Source organism: Pteropus alecto, unplaced genomic scaffold, assembly GCF_000325575.1.
Source record: "Pteropus alecto unplaced genomic scaffold, ASM32557v1 scaffold7, whole genome shotgun sequence".
Lineage (NCBI taxonomy): Eukaryota > Metazoa > Chordata > Mammalia > Chiroptera > Pteropodidae > Pteropus > Pteropus alecto.
This window is the reverse complement of record NW_006494614.1, coordinates 28589178-28608495: the sequence shown is the minus strand read 5'-3', so window position 1 is coordinate 28608495 and position 19318 is coordinate 28589178. Positions and strand designations below refer to the sequence as shown.

Genomic DNA, 19318 nt, shown 5'->3' with positions numbered 1-19318 from the left:
TGTTTAAAGTATTAAATATTATTTTAAAAATAATTTTCATTACTAGAAAACTTCTCCAGCCATTGGAATTACAGACCATATATTCTGTAGAATACTCACTTTGCATACTGACTTTTCTAAAAACAGATTTGTTAGCAAGCTTTATTAATGCATTTAAATATCATTTTATTGTCATTAAATATATTTAAGAAGTGCACATGTAAACGGAGTTACCTTTAAAATAAAGCTTGTTTATTCTTAAGCTCTTTAGTTATCTGATTATCTCATTTACTGAGAAAAATAACTTTATTAAAAAGTATGTGTTGAAATACTTTAAAGATTAATTCGAATTGATATGCTAGTATAAAGGAATTTTCTTATGCATGATGCTTTTAAGGGAGATTAACACTAATCCTTAATATAGGGAGACTGCAATATTCATATTAGGGAAGTATCACTGCACATCATGAACTTCTCTGACTATTTGGTTAGCCAGAGACTCAATTATAAATACTTGAAAGTTAAACCATTATCCCTACTTAACACGAATCTATCATTGCTGTTTTGCTGCTTTTTTTTTTTATTGACCATTTGTATCAGAATCAATAAAAATCAATAATTTTGTATCCTTTAACTAAAGATAAATTAGCTATGGTAACCATCTGCCTAAAGAAACAATATTTTTATAAATGTATTTTCACTGGTAGTTGGCCATTCTTTTACTCAGAGTTTTACATAACAAGATATATTATGTAGAAGAGAGCTTACTAACCTTTGACATTTCCCATTCTTGTTAGAAAGAGGTTCTATATCAAATGGATCCCATCTGTTATGGAGTGAATTGTGTCCTCTGAAGTTCATAAGTAGAGACTTCAACCCCAAGTGTGACTGTATTTGGAGAGAGAGTCTTTAAGGTGGTAATCAAGGTTAAATGAAGTCAAAAGGATGGGGCCGTAATTTGATGGGACTGGTGCTCTGATAAAAATTGGAAAACACCTGAGATCACTCTCTTCCCAAATGCACAGAGGAAGGACTGTGTGAGGACACAATGAGAAGGCAGCTGTCTGCAAGCCAGAAGGAGAGATCTCACCAGAAACCAATCCTGTTGGCACCTTAATCTTGAACTTCAATATCCTCAGAATTGTGAGAAAATAAATGTCTGTTGTTTAAGCCAACCAGTATGTATTATTTTGTTATAGCAGCCTGAGCAGACTGAGGCAATTTTTGTTTTATAGTGAATTAGTCATAGATATGGTTAATTAAAATATCAGCATAATTTTTACAACTTTATCTTTGATTTTAGAGTTTTTTGAAAGTTTTTAGTAAAGAAGTTGGGCCTATAAGAGTTCATTATTTTCAAAGAACTTGTAAATCCTCACTTCAGAACTGATTAGACCCAAAGCCACCCAGTCAATTGTTTCTTAAAACACAAACTAGAGTGCAGGTTAGGCCTAAAACAGAGTCTGAAATATGGTCTATTCCAGGTCATCCTTGTCTCAGATAATGTGGCAAGAACAAAAGATGATTTGAGAGTTCCAGTCTGCTCTATGCTGATAACATAAAAACTGGCAATTGTTTTTTAAAACTCTGAAAGTTGTATTGAATCTGCATGCAGGAGCCCAAAATAGCCTTGCCTGTCATGTGTTCCTAAGAGTCCAGTACTTTGTCAGCTATACACACTTAAAGCACCTACTCATCACTCTTCTTTATACCCGAGGCACTACCATCTCCTTTCTATGCCCAAGAGTATCCAATATTTTGCCAAGCTTACTTTCTGTACTTTTATTATAATTGGCTATTTTGGAAAAAGAAGAATCCAATATATAAAAAGAATACAGCAATTGTGTGTGTGCGTATACAGTATATATTAAGTATCCTTATGTTTCCTAACCAACAGAAAAAATTCTAGTGAAGTTGTTTTTACACTACAATAATTTGATCATCATTTTTGCTTAAAATAATTAAGTGATTAACACATATTTCCTACACATGGGAAATAGAACATACATGATGTGGAATCTTCATGGGGCCATAGTATTCTCAAACAAAACATCAGCAATTTGAAGGATTATTTTAGTTTCTTGAAGAAATGTAATTTTGAAATGTGTCTAATGTTATTTAGGGCATGGATTATTCAGAGTATCTCAAAAGCAACAATAAAGGTTGATGAAAGTGGGATGTATAAAAATTGAGACAAATTCCACTTTGTTTCTGTCTCTACTGAAATCCTTTGCAGAGTTTGGTTACTGACTTCAAAGTTCTTTTATCAGTCTTCATTTTATGTCTTTCAGTTTTTTATATCATCATATTTTTTCCCATTTTTGTCTTGAATCTCTCTTCCCTCTTGTTATGCATGACAGCGCTTCCTCCTGATGCCTCTTGGACTTCTCTGTCAATGTTTTTTTTTCTGTTTGTTTGTTTCCAGCTTCTATTCTTTATCACCTACATTTGTCATAGGAAAATCTCTGCTTATCTTTTGCTTCTCTTGTATTTATTTTTCCTATCTTCCATGCACATTCACGGCCTCAACTTTCTTGCCTGTTAAATCGATTTTCTGGCTTCTGAAACTCTTTTAGATTCTAGGTCTTTCACCTCTCTCCCCAGAAATTCTTTCAGCACATCAAGCTCAGTGAGGGCAAAATTAGAGCATTTCTATCTCTCCCAAATCTGCCAGTGCTCCTTTCTTCTCTCTTTTATTAAAAGCACTACCAAGTGAGAGGCACACTTAGACACAATACCAAACACTTTGAGTGAATCCTCCTTTCCCTTGTTTCCCAAGCAAAATTGCCTACAAAACTTGCTGAATTTACTCCTAATTTTCAGATATACCCCTACTTCTCCATTTTATCTCTTTTGTGTAGGCCTTATTAATTCTCACTTGAAATATCGTTACAGCTTCTTAACTAATATTTTCACTTCCATTCTCTTTTCTTCATTAGCCTCTCATATTTAACATTATCTTGATTAAAAACATAATGCTATATTTTTCTGATGCAATCTTAGAATCTATAAACTGATAAATTATCTTTGTTCTTCCTCAACACTTGAAATTCTCTTTCAAGGAGGAAGTACGCATTATGAAATGTTAGAAAATTTGAAATATATCAATATTTTTATACAGACTGCAACAAAATAATGGATATGAGAACTGTCTTTTAAAATCTGAAAAATATGTATAACTTTTATTCAGTACTTACTCAGTGCCACAGATCTGTCCAACGTTAAGAGCCAGATAGGTTCTATTGCTATCCCCATTTATACCTGAATAAACTTAAGCTAGAAGAAGTTATGACCTTATTGCTCTAGTTTTAGTAAGCTCTGAAAGAATAATTGTAAACAAATCACTATAATTTCAAGGCCCTGAGCCATGTCTTATATTCTTTAATCATGTGGCTAAATAGATCTCCATTGGAGGAATTGAGATGCTATATTGAAAAAGATTGTACAGGGGAAAGATTATTAGGAAAGATTAGAAGTTCAGATTGAGATTCACTAAGTTTATGAATAAATGTGTTTTATAGTAATTAGAAAAAAACTCTGTCAATAAAAACAGATACTACATTATTATACTTACAATATCATCATTTAATTTGTCATAGAATAAAACCTCTAGATATTGAGAAAAGCTGAAACAATTAAATATGGACTACAACAAACTGTGAAATGATAATGTACTCAAAGTAAACAATGAAGAAGTCAGAAGAGTTGAGAAATTAAACACTGAGCTAAAGTCAACATTAATGCCAGGTGGTGCTCCCTAGAGGTATAAAAATTGCTGGGGAAATAAAGGAGCTGAAACATCTAGTAGGTCCTCATAAAAATATGCTTAACATGACTAATTATTAGGGAAATATAAATCAAAAACACAATGACATATCTATTACAATGGTTACTATCAAAAATCAGGAAAGAACAAGTGTTGGCAAGGATGTTGAGAAATTACAACTATGGTGCATAGTTGGGATGTAAATGGTGCAGCTGCTGTGGAAAACAGTATGGTAATGCCTCAAAAATTAAAAAAACCCAGAATTACTGTATGATCCAAAATTTCATTTTGGGGTATATACTTAAAAAAATGGAAAGCAGGGTCTCAAATAGATACTTGACACCATGTTCATAGCAGTATTATTTACGATAACTAAGAGGGGAAAGCAACCCAATTGTCCATTGACAGATAAACGGATATACAAAATGTGACATACACATACAATGGGTTATTATTTAGCCTTGAAAATGAAGGAAATTCTGATATATACTATGACATGGATAAACCTTGAGGATGTTATGTTAAGTGAGATATGCCAGTCACAAAAATACAAATACAATATGATTCCACTTATATGAGGTACCAGGAGAAGTCAAATTCATAGAGACAGAAAGTAGAATGGTAGCTGATAGGGGTTGGGAATGGGTGGAATTGGGAGTTATTATTTAATAGGCATAGAGTTTTTAGTTTTGTAAGATGAAAGGGTTTCGGAGATAGATGCTGGTGATGGTTGCATAACAATATGAATGTACTTAATATCACCAAACTGTATACTTAAAAATAATTAAAATTATGAATTTTTTGTTACGTATATTTTATTACAATAAAAAATTGGAAAAAAAAATACAGTGTTTCCAAAATGAAGGTATTCAAAATTGCCAGCCTTAAAACATTTCTTAGACTGACATATCAGATTCGTTCCTTATGGGTCAGTTTTATGTTACTCACTTGACAATCAACCAAAGCAGTTTGTTTGTGCAGACCCATACCTAAATGGTGAGTAAAAACCTAGATTATATTTAATTTCACTATAGAACAACAACAAAAAAATGGATGCACTAGCATATGACTTTTGGTAGATTTTTTTCCAACTTTAATCAAGCAAAATGATAATTTTAAAGTTAAGCAAATATTATGTACTTATGTATAAATAAACTTCTCTAACCCCTTTTATAACTAACTATAATCATACTTACAAAAAATTCTTATAAAATTCTCATAAGAAATAATCATAGATCCCTCAAGTGATCCAGTCTCTTTTTCTGAGTTCCTTTAAAGTAAGTTACATGGGAGTATTAAGATTTGTATGTATGTACTTTTGGGAAAAAATGACTGTTATATGTAAAGACAGAAAATTGGAGATACTTTACTTATCTCCCTATTCCTTTCCAGGAACACTATATTTGATGGCTCATCACTTCTGAGAGACCCAGGGATAAAAGCACCAGACACTTTAAAAGAGCTGTGGTATATTCTCCAGGCACCAAAAGGATTTATGACATGCAAATTTCCATTAGTGCTAATGGGAGTTATTATAGGTGATTCATAGTTTAAAGATAATGAACTAAAAGTTGGTTTCTATTTTATCTACTTTATCTCCTTTTATTTTGCAAAATTCATAGGAAGAGATGAAGAATAAACATCAACAATTCAAATATTTAAAAAAATAACTGAGTGAAATGGTGCTCTTTATGGTTGATCAATTTCAAATGTTAATTTTTAATTCTCAACAATATGCCCCTGGCAATCTTTTCTCACTTCTCTCAGTGTATAGTTAGTCAGTGAAGATTAATTTTAATATTAGATTTATATTCTAGATTAGATTTATATTAACTTTATTTATATTAATTTTAGTATTAGATTTATATTATTAGTCATATGGAAAGGCCACAAAAAAAGGGATTTTTGGTGGTTGTTGCTACCTGAATTTCAAGTATAATTAAAAGCAGATTATCTTCTACCAATCATATTATTTATTGGGAACTTTTAAGATACTGAACTAGATTGCGATGAAAGCTTTCATCTCTTCTTTGAGAAGCATATGGTTTGGTAGAAAAACAATGTAATTTGATATATGAACACAGCTTTCCCCACACCTCTCCCCCAATATTGCCTCATATCTTATGTCCTTCCTCCTTTGAGTCAGATAGGATCTCTAAGATTCATCTTGATGCTGATATTCTCTGGTTTTATGAAGCTATAACTCTGAAAAGTGATGTTGAAATGCTAGAAAATCTATTACATGTAGATTTATATGTAAGGCCAATTAAAACAGGTCTCCTTTGGGTTATGTTTACTGATCTCGAAAACTCATTTCCATTCTACTTTGTTTTTAAATTTTTTTCTCACATTCTTCTGTTATTTTATTATATTAGCTCATGGAATGGAACTCATTCACACTTCATTGTGTTAAAAAACAAAATTCAACCATAAATTTGAAGATCTAATTGGCTTTATTAAGTGATTCATGAATCAGGCAGCATCCCATCTAGCAACCAGAAGGGAGCTCCCAGGAGTTTGCAGAAAATAGAAGGTTTTTATAGGAAGAAAGGTGGGACAAGGGAGCTATTAACGAAAGAAAAAAAAGGATTATTTTTAGACCAGGACATCTTCTTTTGGTGGAGGGCGGACTTCAAAAGTTTTTGTCATGCAGATTGCTCTTCTCTTTATGGGGTAGGAGGGATTGGAGAAGGCTCATGGGACAGATTACCTCACTGGCATTGACCAGAAAATTCCAGACTGGTTGATTAAGATTATATTTCTGAGAAAGGTCGCATGCAACAGCAATTAGATCAGGTATTAAATCTAGGTTTGGTATCATGGACTTTGGCACAAGTGACACCATTTTGTGATTTTCTGTTTAACAACTGTTTTAGTGATTACTTCAATCTCAGGAATAAACAAATCAATCTCTAGAATTTTTGCTCAGATAATGGCATAATTCCAGGTTTATAGATTTGTTGAGGAGCTTACATGTGGATTTTGTCTATGCGCAAACGAGCAAAGAAGCTTTACAGAAAACCAACTATTCTCACAGACAGCAACTTCCAACATTTCATAATAAAATCTGAAGTAATGGTTCAAAATGCATGCTGATCTTGATGACACATGCAAAGATAAGTAAAATCAATTTTAGCACTACAGGTGCAGGTTGCTGTTTCAGATCAGTAGCTGATATAACAAGCAGACTTGGCTTTTTGCAAATATTCTGCTCTGAGCTCGGTGTTTGTGATTTAACTGTGTGCTTTTAAGAGATGTTCATTGAAAGTCAAAAAAGAACTTTAGAGATAAACAAAAAAGAAATAATATGTGTTCAACCAAAAAGGTTAAACTTGGTTTTTGTGTATGAAGATGAAAACACCCAGTAGGGATTAAAATATACTCTTGATTTTAGCCTGAATATGCAAGATGTATCTGGATAGTGACTGAGACAAAGATCTTATTAGAAATAAAATGATGCAAGTTAACGAACATTTATGAATGTTTTGTATTTTCCAGTTACTGTACTGGACATATAAAGATGAATGACAGAGTGCCTATCCTTAAAGAGTTTGTGGTTAAGAATGAAGTAGAATATAGATATAACTACTGTGTGTATATATGTATGCATGCATGTATGTGTATATCTATGTATAAAATAAAGCAGAGTATGAGTAATAGAGAAGTAGAAACCTTGAAAAAAGGGGAAGTGGGGAGTCAAATGGGATGGCATAGATGAAACTATTTTATAGGATATCTTTGACAACTCTACCCTTCTTGAGAAACTCTCTTTTCTTATTTTTAACAATAGCACATCTCATTGGCTACTTCTTTTAGACTCCTTTCCCTGCTATACTACTTCTCTACACCATCTATATGCTAGAGAACCTCAGGAGTGAATCCTGGTGTCTCTTTCTTCACCTCTCACTCTTGGTCTTAATTGCCATCCATATTTTAATGACTTCTAAATTTTTAGTCCATATTAGTCCTCTGCTGTTAGATCCTACTTCACATCATTACATCATTATTATATTGGCATCCCAAGTATACAGAAAATATCAATTTGGAAATATTCTTTCCCCTTGCCAACAAACACCATTGTGCCCTAAGTTTCACTCTCTCAGTGGATAGTGCAGCACTTACCATGTCTTCAAATCCTAAACTGGAAAAGTAATCATTGACCTCTCCTTTCTTCCTGTTCTTCAAATCCAACCCAGCATCAAATCTTTTCCATCCAGAGTATCATATCTTCTACCCTCTGTTTACCTTGCCACTATCAGAGTTCAATTCAAATCATAAACTAACCCAAACCTTGTTTTTAAAATAAACAAATTAGCATAAAATCAATTGTCTAAAAGTAAATTCATAAAAATCATAAAAGTAAATTCATAAAAATGGAAATTCACTCCAACACATTTATATTACATACTTCTACAGTTTTCAGCATATTGTGGTGCATGGACAGTTTCAAGAGATTTTGAGGACTTTTAAATCGTCTATGAGATGATTCTTAGTAGTTTTAATACAGCTAAATCTTTAGTTGTTTCGCAGTGAATTTATTGAAAAAGTTAATTTAAATGTTTATTTTAAGAGTGATTCACATTTCAACTCTTAAATTCTCAAATATTAACTTCATTGAACTTATTGATAAATTCATGCTTATAAATTTATTGGGAGGTTGAAATTCTTTCATTATAAAGTCCCAATATTGAATAAAGCCCAAGACTTGTAATAGAAAATGCAGAAGACATTCTCATTTCCAGACTAAGCGATAGTAAAATAATCAAGAATATATTAGATTATGGCTTGCCAGAGTGAAATGGCTTATAATAAATAAAAATAAACTGAATGTAAAAATAGCAAATTAAAATTTAAGTTGCTTGACTAAAACATCTCAAAATTTTTCAGTTTATTAAAATATCCATTTCAATCAAAGTATCTCCAAACTTTATGAATAAATAATGCTTTCCAGTAAATTGGTGAATTGACAAATTGACCATTCAGCATATTAATCATTCAGTATATTTATGAATTACTTTTAAAGATTCAGTCATTCTGTAATTGATATATGTTTTCTCTTGGGCAAATTGAACTAAAATTATTTATTAATTCTTGATGGGACTATTACAGGTCTTCCTAACTAGTCTCACTTCTTCTGTTCTTGTGCATTCTACCAGTCCTCTCTGTACACAGCAGCCTAAATAATCACTTCGAAATGCTATGATGATCTGATCACTGGCCATTTAGAGTCTATTAATGGAGTCCCAGTCTACACAGGAAAATCTAATCTCCTTGTCAGAAGCTTTCAGTACCCTTGGTGATCTGACTCCTGACCACATCTCCAACTTCATCTTATGCTACTTTTTCTGTGTTTACCACACTTTAGTCAGCTAGATCTCTATCCCACTACAGAAAACATAAAATATTTTCTGTTTAGGGTCTTTGCATTGTTCTCTCTGCCTGAAATATTCTTTTTATAGTTTTTCACTTAGTTGATACCTTTTAAAATATTTATTACTCCCTTAAATAATCATCGTCTAACAATTTTTTTATGAAAAACTACATATATTATTCTTTTTTATAATAATATATTCCTTTCCTTCAAATTCTACTTTCTCCTGGATTTCCTTTATTTATGTATTAGGTGATGTATTTATTGTCTATCTAATTCCCTGTAACATAAATTTCATGAGGAGAAAGAACTTGTTTATCTGGTCCTGCATTGCCTCATCCCAGGGCTTAGCACATGGTTGGTGCTCCCTATATATTTGTTATTCTATAAAATAAATCCAATAATATTATATTTGGGGTAAAAAAATAAAAATAAAAAAATGGACTCTAATAGAAAAATAATAGAATCTAGACTCTATCATATCACATCAATATGCTTAATATCAAATTTAAAATTCCACAATGGATTATTAATAAATGATTTGTTAAGGAATACAAAAGTAATACTGATAACTATAATCTTTGCTAAAAAAAAATTCTTTGAAAATTAAATTGACTTACTATATTCTGATTTGGTCTTTACACCAATGGATGAACTGACTGCTCTCTATATAGCATATTTGTGTTTTAGTTTATATTCAGCAAAATATTTTCATGGCATTATGAATAAAGTGGATAAATAAACACTAGATTATATTATAAGCATATGGATTAATGGCTATTTGAGAAACCCTCTCAGAAAATGAGTATTTATTAATTAGATGTTGTCAGCCTCGAAGGATTGCTCCAGGGTATGTCATAGGATTATATTTAGGCTTTATGCTAGTTAACATTTTTAAATGTCAAAATATTTCTAAAGATATAGAAAGCATTCAGTCAAAAGTTACAAGGCAGGAAAGATTGTTAAAATATTCTATGACAGTATCAGAATAAAATTACATAAAACTAGGCTAGAATAATGAACTAAACCAACCCATATTGTTGCAGAAAAATCAGACCGGTGAGAAACCAAGAACCACTTGGAGAGTTGGAGAACTCAGGTTTATTATGCCTGTGTTCATAGAAGAGCTAATGCTCTGAAGATCTGGGCCCTGAGCTCAGGAGTAACCTTACTTTTACAGGGCTTAACTAGCTCTGTTATCTAGACAGAACAAGCAAAGGGGAGAGTGAGTCTTCAGTTGATCTTGAGGTCAGGCTACCCTTCGGCCTATGTGGCAAGCATGTCTAGAGAAGCAGAACAGAGTGCTGATTACAAGGTTAGCCATTTGAGTGGAAAATTCCTCTTCAATATAAGGTTTATTAACAATAAATATATATATATTTTTTAACGCCTACAGCTCCAGGTCTTCCTAGGTGGTCTCCCATCCAAATACTAACCAGGCCCGACCCTGTTTAGCTTCCAAGATCAGACGATATCAGGCGTGTTCAGAGTGGCATGGTCATAGACTAAATATATTTTTTAAATTTATATTTGCAATTTAAAAACTTAGATATATTAGATGAGAGAAGACTGACAGCTCTTTGAAGGATGGCAAGTAGGACACGTCAGAGGAATTCCAGCTTAACCAGAAGTCACTCACTTGTGGTTGTAAGGATAAAAGTGAAAATTGAAAAAGAAGTTCTATTAATAGAAACGTATGGTCCAGACAAAGAGAGACACTTGGTTCATTCCAATATTCATGAATCCAACCACTAAGGAATAGTATATTTAATTCTAGGCTCTACATTTTGAATATGAAATTAAGAAACAAAAGCTTATCTAGAAGGTAAAAATGCCTAGGAACTGTTATTTAAGCAAAAGGTATTTGAAACTGTAGACTAGAAAACTAGGCAGGTATGTAACATGAAAAGAAAGTTTGGAGAATAATTTTTAAAAATTTTTTTCGAATAAAAATTTCTGATTTTATTATAGCTAAAAAGTACTTTTATATTATTAAGCAAAGAGATTAGAATATTAACAATAGTTCCATGTGGAATGGGAGTCTTATAATGATAAAAGCCATCATTTATTAAGGACTTATATACCATGAACTATGGAAGATAGGTCACATATATTATCTCATATGACTTTCACAGAATATCTTAAAAAATGGATATTGTTGTTCTTATCACATAATTAGCAAATGGAGGCACAAATTATTTAATAATTTTCCCAAAGTTCAGAGTAAGAAAATAGAAGTATCGGAATTTGAGCCCAAATCTGTTGGACTCTCTAATCCATACTATTTCCAATATAATAGACTGCTTTTTCAACTTATTTACATTTATTTACATTTTATGTCATTGTAATAACTATTAATTTCTCTGAAGAAAAGAAATGTGTTTAAGCTGAAATAATAAAAGTTCTGAAAGTATTGAGTTATGCTGAGAGCCTGGAAGTAGAAACAGAAAATGTCTTGCAAAGAAAAATTTTTGAAGAAAAAAAATGTATTTTCCTCTTAAAATGACTATATTCGTTTTTTTTAATGTTAGCAGTAGGCTTTTTTTTTATTTTTTATTTTTTAACAGTAAGTCCTATATATTTTGCATTGTATGTTCACTGAACATAGTTAGAATTCTTTCTGTCACCCCATCTACCTACTCCCTCCTCCCTCCCCTCCTTTCCTCTGGTAACCACTAGTCTATTGTCCATGTCCATGAATCTCTGCTTGTTTGTCATGTTTTCTTGTTGTTCTTAGGTTTATATCCCACATATAAATGATATCATGTGGTTTTCAACTTTTTCTGTCTGGATTATTTCGCTTAGCATGATTATCTCAAGGTCCATCTATGTTGTTGCAAATGGCAGTATTTCATCTCTTCTTATGGCTGAGTAATATTCCATTGTATATATGTGCCACATCTTCTTTATCCAATCATCTATTGTGAGACACTTCGGTTGCTTCCATGTCTTGGCCACTGCGAATAATGCTGCTATGAACATCAGTGTGCAAATATCTTTTCAGATATGTGTAAAATGGCTATATCCATTATTTTAATTTCATACTTTCTATAGTTACTAAGAAAATATTTTCACATCTAAAGTAAATATTGTCTTATGTTCTTGCAGAAAACAGTTTCAACTTTAGATTGCCATCTTCAGAAACCCATGAGGTAAACCTCTACTACTGTTAAATTAACAATTAACACTTGTGTTATTACTTCACAGTTTAAAATTTTTCCTCATTTTATTTCAAAAAATCTTTCTTCATTTTACAGATAAGAAATGGAGAATCAGGAATTTGAAGTGACCTATTTGAGGCCTTAGAGGAGGCAAGTGTTAGTTAGAATGAGAAGATAATCCAGTACTTCCGATTTAATAATATAAAAGTACTTTTTAGCTATAATAAAATCAGAAATTTTATTATAGTTAGAATGAGAGGATAATCCAGTATGTCCACATAGATGCAAAAAAGGAAAGGCAGGAACTTCATAGAAAATAACACAAAATGCTGTACATGATAAAAAGTAACATTATTGACAATATCAATGCTGAGATTTCGAATTTAGAAGATAGGCTTCTGTTAATGTCCTTGTCCAGCTGAATATTCTCAAAATCATTTGTAGTCATAAATTGAGAATCTGTATCATTTTCAAGGCCATCTTTATTTTACTTATCGTTTTACTTTACTAGTGACTATATTCTAGGAGGAGAAATAGATCTTTAACCATGGTCCTATCTGAAAGAAATTCTGTTCTGTTGTTTTTTTTTTTTTATATACAGATTGGTTTTTTTACAGTTAAATTGAGCTAATTTATCACCAATTTTGTGGTGAAAATGAACCCTTTATAGAAATATGGTTTAAAACTTTGAATAATTATGGTTTAACATAACAAATATCTTAAGTATAATTTCTTATAACTAACATTCTCTAGAGGTAAAAATCTAGAAGTTACAAATCAATAACCCTGGACAATATTAATACCATTTTTCAACATTCCAGGAAAACTCTTTGCCCTTTTAAACAAATGGACTTAGATGGGATCTCAAATTTATGACACCAAGGCATAGAATGCATTTAAATTCAACTTAAGATTTAAGGTAATATGTAAACAGTTACTATTCTTAACTGTTCTTTAACAGAATAAACTGTCTAGAATATGGATTGTCCTCTCAAATTACCTATATCAAAATTTCACCATTCTTTCAAGGTTTTTTAAAAACCAATAATGAAGTTATACTTCCCAGTCATAGCCAAATTAAAAACAGGGATTGTAATTTTGTCTCTCCACATCTAAAACTAACCTGGTAAATTTAATTCTAAGGTAATTCTGGGGAGTGGCTGGGCACAAATTAAAGATAGATGTATTTGAGAGTAAGAGAAATGTCTTAGCAGATCACTTTTAAGGCTTTAATATAAACGTGTATGTGCAAAGTATGAGTGTATAACTTCATATAATATTTAATTATCCTATCCAGACTAGTCATACCATTGTTTAGCCTGAATTTATTTCTCTTCTGTTCTCATTGTTTTACTTTTTCTTTATTCTCTACCATTGCCAAGATTACCATGTAAAAATTAACTTTGGGTGGAAAAAAAATAATTTGAAAAACAAAATTATTTGATTTAAAAATCAAAATCAAGATTATCATCTTTTTTTTTGATTCTGTACTTCTCTTTAAAAAGATCTTACTTTTATAGATGTTTGTTTAGTAATTGTTATTCAATAATGTTAATGAGTCTGAACTTCATTGAAATGGGAGACCACATCATAGCCTAAGAGCATAAAGAACTCTATTGGAAATGGAAAAATAAAAATTGATTATCGAATTTTCTATTTTCATAACATATCATTAAACAGCATGCTATTCAAGAAATAGAGAACAAAATAAAGAAAGCCAGCATGATCTCAGGAAAACTAGCTGACAAAATATGACACCAACAGAGCAAAATGCTCCTAGCCAAGCTAATAGCCCATAGAATGGTGGTAGTATAAAATTTGTAATTTGACTGTGAGACCTAGATTTTCACAGATGCCACTAAATGTCAGTACTTCTACCATGTCACAATGAAAGAAAGGAAAGCCCTTACTTAGATGAAACTAACAGCTGTGTTACCATTGAAACTCATCTTAGGTAAATAGTATGTTGCAGATTCATTAGGGCCTTAAAACAAATTCAGAGATCATGTCATTTGTTCAACTCCATGAGCAGTAGACATATATATATTATGAGACATATATATATTATTAACAAGACAAGCCCCCATAAATCCTGAGCCAACCACATCTTTAAGACATTCAATTCTGCTGAGGTCAAATAAACTTAGTTGAAAAATGGATTACAAAAAAATGGATTACCGCTCTATGCAAAACTGAGAACATCTAAAATCACAGTAGAAAGATGAAATTCTATGAGAACATGCCTAAGCATAATTTCAAGCAACACAGCATAGCCAATGACTGCTGGGAAACCATAGCAACAGGCAGACCAAGCTGGCATGTTAGTAATCTGAGATGGGATGATTTTTGTAAAGGGAGGAAAGCTGAGCAAAAAGCAGGATCAAGCCTGCAAACATAAAGCAAGCATACTTCCTCTCTTACAGAAAGGAACGCAACCTTATTAGTTATACGATTCTAATAGATGTCAGCAACAAAAGGACTGTCATTAAACAAAAATCACACTGGAGCCTTCTATACCTTTAGAACCCATGTATTGGGACTACTTTATAATAAAATAATTTTGGTAAATCAGTAATTTATCCCTCTTAGATACCATTTGAGAAAAATGTTTCTACCAAAAACAATAATAAAGCATACTAGAATAAAAGTCTAATTTTTCTCATCTAAGTTAAATGGCGAAGAATTTTATATGGCGATCTACATTTAGAAATTCAAGACGTAAAGAAAATGCTATAAGTGATAGCTTTTTCATGTGGGACGTAGAGATTCAAAATATTTAAATAAGTTCTGCATGTCAAAAATGGAACTTCATTTTCTCAAGTTCCTGAGAACACAAGGAACATGTGAATATGTAGAAATGAAAATACTAAAATTAATTCCATATTTCTGCAAAGGAAAACACTTTCTTCTTTTCCATGTCCACTATAAGATATTTAATCAATAGTACATTGTGAAAAGAACCACTGACCACTAATAAGATATAAGATATTCTCTATATTTCTTTCTATTATTACTGTCTTGAATATTTATAAGCTAGACTACACATTTTTCTGCATAAATTAGCTATAAATCTCAAGTCATATTTTAGCCAAGTAAATACATCTTCAAGGAAAGATCTTTAATGAAGGAAAAAATGGGATTTCGAAGCCAAATTTTAAGTACAACTCCCTAGATAGTATTTTATTTGAGACACTTTGCTTTGCTATCAGTAAGATAGAATTTTGGATTGAAGATGAGCATTTTTAAGAATTAAGATTGAAAGCACTTGGGTCCATAATTGTTTTTAACAGGATAAAATAAATTTTTTAAAAACCTAACTATTCTATATAGTTATATTTATATTAGCTTAAGAAAATCAGTACTGTAAAAACAATTCTTAATAACTGTTACTAATAAGTTATTATAAATACAGGTCTAACCTTGACAACATGAGGTTATTTTAACTTTTTTACTTCCATTGATTCCTATCAAATAAATAAGATGTATAAAATATATACAAAGAAACCATTCCTTAATGAAACAGAAAAGATATCACAACCTCAGTGTATATGTTATATCAAAAAAACTGTCAAGTACTTTGAAGTTTGAAACAAACTATAGAGGGACACAAAGATATTACGTGTACCTCCTTAGATAAAAGTGGAAAGGGAGGGTTAAAGTGTCCCTAAAAGCATCAATAAGGTTTCTAAAAGCTACATCCACTAATTCTCTAAAATATAGAGACAGGAGGTCATAGAAGAAATATGGATGCTGCCTCACTTAGGCACATTATATATGCAGGGCAAATTAGAACTAAAGGGGAGGCAATAGTAACCATCCAATTTTTTTCAATTTGGGACAGGATTCCTTTCCACCCAAAGAGATTGCCAAAATGCATTGCATCAAAGGAGGGAGGGAAAACAGTTATCATAACATAAAGATCCCATGAATTAAGGGGCTTTATTATGTGTGTATCAACCAACTGAATGTAAATAAGCTAGGGAGGCTATGTCTCAAAAGATAATGGTCATAAAAGACTTAGTGCTCCAGGCAATAATCCTAAACTAAAACTGTGGCTGTCCCCAAATGTCCTCCCTCTATACTACTCCCTTACTATTATTCAGCAAGTGGCTGGCTTGAGTCATATAGATGGGTAATAATGGGGAAGGAACCACATGATATTATGAGTAGATATGACCAAAATTCGAGAGGTAGAGATTCAGATATCAATACAAGTAAGGTGAAAAGTATGGTAAATCCGAAGTGAAAAAGGAACAATTTAGATAATATGGTTCTCCTTAATTTTTATGTGATAACACATAATGTGTTTTTCATAAAGGATGAATCCTAGAACTGCAATAACAACAACACAACAAATAAATTTAAGAAACAAACAAATACACAACAAAAAAGGAAAGCAGCTTGAGATAAAAGGCAAGAAATTATAGTTAAGGAAAGGCAAGGGCTGATAGTGGCTTAGATTAATAAATTAAAGGTGAATGATATGAGAAGTACTTGGGTTACAAGTAGATATTAGAGGAGAAGTGGGCAGAAATGTAGGGGGATAGAGTTTTGCGAGCCCTGTTGATAGTTCATTGCATCCATTTCACCAGTCTTTTTGCTGTTACAATCTGCTTTGATTTATATATTTATCTCTTCCCCAACTAGCTCTTCTGACTTCCTGAAAACTGGCTCCATTTTTATTTTTAGGACTGATACTAATTAGTCATAAACAACCATGTTAATACTTTCCTCCTTGCCAGGTACAGGATCCCAATTTTAAGCAAATCAGTACTTGACATGTTTCTGATTAATGATACTGGTCCAGAGGTAGACACATGACAAAATTTGCTGCAATCATACTAAAGAAAAAGACTTATTTCCAGATGAGAGAAATTTATCTTCCACAGGATATGAATATTTTGTTTATGTTGATTAGGCAGTTGAATAAATGGGTCTGTTTTAATATCGGGTTTAAATATATTAAATTGAGAGTCAATGGCTTATAGGTAACTGGTATATTGAATAAGAACTCAGGATTGATTTGTAAAAGAAACTTTGTTTCATTACTCAGTATCCTTATACTTGCACACTATGTCTTTTCCAATTAGTGTTAGGCAATAGAAAAACCTATATTATTTAAGACTCAACACAGTCTTGAAGTGATTATTGAAAATGAACAGTCTCAATAATTAAAGCTTTGATTTAGATTTAATGATAAATTTACTCCTTTCCCTCCTTACTCCTCTGATGGCTGGCCACTTGATGTGGGAGTAGATGAGTGTCGTCTTATTTCTTTTTCTCTCTCTAAGACTGCTAACTGACTTCAAACCAGGTCCAATCAAGAAGAGAGAATTAAGTAAGAAGGAATGTCTTTACACAGATTGATAAGTTTCTAAGATAAATTTGTGTTTTCTGGGTCTGGTGTATATTTAAAGATGATTTTTTCCCTCATAGATATTTTAGAAGTTTCTTTAGGGACCCACACTGGTGATATTTGACTGTACGTAATGGAACATGGGACTTGAATTTCCCTTGAATCCTCTTTTTTAATAATTTCATTCCACTCCTCCTTAGATTCTCATTCCTCGTCTGCAAACCTTTATAGAGGATTTAAACTGGTCTCAGTTTATCTTTCCTTCCTGCATCACTCACCTCTGATGCATGGAAAACTCTCAGGTATTTCACTTGGACAATTTCCAGAAGTCAGGCCAATTCCAATGCAGCAATAACTCTCCTTTACTCCCTCACTCAAGTAGCAAGATTATTTTATCCTTACAATTAGTCCCTGGATAGGAATCAAACACTAGTATACTCAGCCCAGTTAAGTTTACCAAACACATATTAAACTCCTAAACGGAACTAATGAAAGGTACCGCTTCTCAGATTTAGGAACCCAACAAATATAAATCAGTAAAAATAAAAAGAAACACATTGCTAGATACCTCATGGTGAAGCTGTTGATTATATCTTTCATATGTTTGTTCCTTTGTCTGAATAGCCTATGTTCTATATAATTTCTTCAAAAAAACTTCTAAATTCTTTTTTAATGGTGTTTAATAAAAGTAGAATAGCATAAGAGGGAAGAGTAATTCTCTGGGGCCAGAATGGCTGAGTTAAATCTTTATTTAAATTTTTTTTTTTTTTTTTTTTTAATGCCCGCAGCACCTAGTCTTCCTAGGTGGTCTCCCATCCAAGTATTAACCAAGCCTGACCCTGCTTAGCTTCCAAGATCAGATGAGATTGAGCACATTTAGGGAGGCATGGCCGTAGACTGAGTTAAATCTTAAATCTTCTATTTAACAATCATATAATTTTGGGGCACATACTTAACTTTTCTGTTTCTACCCTTTTCTGCTGTTTCTGGCCTCAGACGTGTTTTTCCATCAGCTCAGCCTTAAATAAATAAATAGATAGATGATAGATGATAGATGATAGGTGATAGATAGATAGATAGATGATAGATAGATAGATAGATAGATAGATAGATAGATAGATAGATAGATGATAGAGGGAGAGAGTGAGTTAGTGATAAATATTTAAATTCAGGCATTGAGAAGACTTAAAGATATAGAAGCAAATGAATACTATGATTAAAATCAGTGTGCTGGCTGTATTGGTGAGTTGGACAACTGGTGACCTCAGTTAGGATAGAGTCTATGCTTAGGAATATTTTAAAATCATAGAAGAAAATATAGCTACTAAACTTATGAACCTTGGTTTTAGAGAAGACTTTATGAATTTGACCTCAAAGATGAGAGCAGTAAAAGCAAAAATAAATAAATGAGACCATACTAAACTAAAAAGCTTCTGCATAGCAAAAGAAACCATCAACAAGGGAGAAGATATTTGCAAACAACACTTTCGATAGGGGCCTAATATCCAAAATATATAAAGAACTCATACAACTCAACAATTAAAAAACAAAAAACAAAAAACAATCCAAATAAAAAATGGGCAGAACAGCTGAACAGACACTTCTCCCAAGAAGACATACAAATGGCCAACGGACATAAGAGAAGATGCTCAATTTCACTAGCTATTAGGGAAATGCAAATCAAA

General features: G+C 32.0%; 2 pseudogenes; both read right to left on the bottom strand.

The window, feature by feature from the left end:
• Window positions 1-10503: 10503 nt before the first annotated feature.
• LOC112474909 lies at window positions 10504-10622 on the bottom strand (annotated as a pseudogene).
• Window positions 10623-18412: 7790 nt separating this feature from the next.
• LOC112474915 lies at window positions 18413-18531 on the bottom strand (annotated as a pseudogene).
• Window positions 18532-19318: the final 787 nt, after the last annotated feature.